At 42.5% G+C, this 2,500-nt stretch overlaps 1 protein-coding gene and 1 long non-coding RNA gene across 2 annotated transcripts in view; both read right to left on the bottom strand.

Moving 5' to 3' along the window:
• Positions 1–2,500, bottom strand: part of LOC118494678 (nuclear factor 7, brain-like) — an 11,506-nt gene that overhangs the window by 3,059 nt on the left and 5,947 nt on the right. The gene's annotated exons all lie outside the window — the stretch shown is intronic.
• The window catches only part of LOC116056310, an 8,721-nt gene that overhangs the window by 2,459 nt on the left and 3,762 nt on the right, over positions 1–2,500 (bottom strand). The window contains exon 3 of the long non-coding RNA XR_004106544.2: positions 1,782–1,789. This is a non-coding gene — a long non-coding RNA (uncharacterized LOC116056310). The remainder of the gene's footprint in view (positions 1–1,781; positions 1,790–2,500) is intronic.

Raw genomic sequence — 2,500 nt, 5'->3', positions numbered from 1 at the left:
ACACACACACACACACACACACGCACATAGACACACATAGACACACACACACACACACACATACAGACACACACACAGACACACACACACACACACACACGCACATAGACACACACATAGACACACACGCACACACATACAGACACACACACAGACACACACACACACACACACACACGCACATAGACACACACATACACACACACGCACACGCACATAGACACACACATAGACACACACACACACACAGACACACACACACACATACAGACACACACACACACATACAGACACACACACACACACACACACACACACAGACACACACATAGACACACACACACACACACATACAGACACACACACACACACACACATAGACACACACATAGACACACACACACACACAGACACACACACACACACACGCAAACAGACAGACACACACATACACATACATATACTCACAGACACACAGAGACACACAAACCTTCATTCATGGTAACTTTCAACAAGAGCAGTTTTCTCAGCCATCTGTCTTTGTATCTAAATGTCTCTCAAAAACAAGACTCACCGAGTTACTGTCCCTTCTCTTGACTGCTTCAGATCTTCCCGTCGTGTGTTTTCCAGCAGAGATCTCTCACCCTGTAATGGCGTCTCAGCTCCGTTCAGCAATGTTCAAATCTACTGTCCTCATCACTCACCTCTCACCAGGTGAACATTTCAACAGACTGACTCACACTAAACCAGTTAGACAACATTTTTATTTCTCAGCAACTTTAACAGAAAACATGTTGCATGGCAGTGCTCATTTCACCCAGAAGGACTAAATAAACATCTCTCTCTTAAGTTACACTTCTATTAATCAGAGTTGTTTAGTGGTGGGTGGCCAACCCAGTTCTATCCCAGAGTTAGAGGAAGACATTACAGCTAGAATAGAGGACAGCTTTATGCAGAGCATGAGCATTGCAATTGGACAATTCCTGAATTGCGTAACTAAACCTTGTGATTCAGAGATACTGTCACAGCAGTGGCGTAGGCAGAAATAGTATTTTGAGCTGGCAAGCATTAAAGTGAGTGGGCCATTCTCAAAAAGATGTAGAAGTAGCAAAAAGGACAAACTGAGAAAAAACAGCTACAATTTTACCTTCCAACATATACTGCATTACAACGGCAATAGCAGTACTGACTACAACATGTTCAACCAACAAAACTCAGTCTAAAAAGTTTCTACACAACAATATAGACAAAAACCTGTCGATTTTAACCTATTCAGGGTGAAATATATCTGCACATGCAGAACCAGCAGCATTGGCTCTGCACAGCACTGTTATAAAATGAACCATTTTATTGCACAAAGTGGCAACTAAACATGAACCCAACAGCAGAGAAGGCTTTTACATACTGCATGACATAGAATAGCCTACATCAGACAGAAATCACACATGTGCATTCATAACAGCATTGTTGCTTCAGGACTATGGTCAGATCATGAGCAGCCAATGAAAAGAATGAAAACTTCCAGCCAAGCATTGTTTAAATTATGAAAGATATAATGAAAACTGGTCAGCAAGGCTCCAAATCTTAGACAGTGTATCGACAGGCAGTGACAGGATCAAAGAAAACTAAAAACTATGTCACTCACAGATAAGTTATCTTCTTATTTAATGTGGGTAAAACACAAACACCTTTCAGCTAGAAGCCATCATCAGTGTTCACCATTTCTTACTAAATAGGAAGGTTACTAGGTTACTTAAATAATAACGCAAGAAGCATGAAACCCGTTTTACTTGATGTTACCTCTGTGGGGGCCAGCACTCAAACACACTCCTCTCTCTCTGATTGGCTGTCAGCTCCGCTGGGGAAATGTCTGCACATGCTGCAGAAAAGCTCGTCCTTATTTACACTGGATTCTATCCAAGAAAACTGTCCTTACCACTTTAAAGAGAAGCCATTGTTGTCACGGTAACTTTTAACAGTACATTGCGCATGATATGTGTGTGTGTGTGTGTGTGTGTGTGTGTGTGTGTGTGTGTGTGTGTGTGTGTGTGTGTGTGTGTGTGTGTGTGTGTGTGTGTGTGTGTGTGTGTGTGTGAGAGAGAGAGAGAGAGAGAGAGAGCTTTTTTTTCATTGGTTGTTGTGTTAAATCTTACCCAGATACAATAGTGCTATTTTCTGATTGGCTATTGTGAAGCCCCTTTCTTTTTTTTGATTGGCTGATAAGTGGCAGGCTCGACTAAGAACTCCAGGGGAGACGTGCTTGGTTCCTGCCGGTTCCATAGTGAGAGCGACGCGGCCAGAGAAATTTTGGGCACTGCGGCATATTAAATATATTATAAATAGTTTTTCCGCGTGAGAAATACAATGTGTGGCTGGAGTGCGTGACAAAAGACTGAAATGAGTGACTGTCACGCTCAATGACAATAACACTTGAGAGCCCTGCATCCATAGTACATTGTCTAAAAAGCCAGCTAGCTCAGGTTAGCTGCTGAAGGCAGCC

The sequence above is a fragment of the Sander lucioperca genome, chromosome 3 (assembly GCF_008315115.2).
Source record: "Sander lucioperca isolate FBNREF2018 chromosome 3, SLUC_FBN_1.2, whole genome shotgun sequence".
NCBI classification, from domain to species: domain Eukaryota; kingdom Metazoa; phylum Chordata; class Actinopteri; order Perciformes; family Percidae; genus Sander; species Sander lucioperca.
Note: the sequence above shows the minus strand (reverse complement) of the source record. Positions and strands in the feature narration are given on the sequence as shown.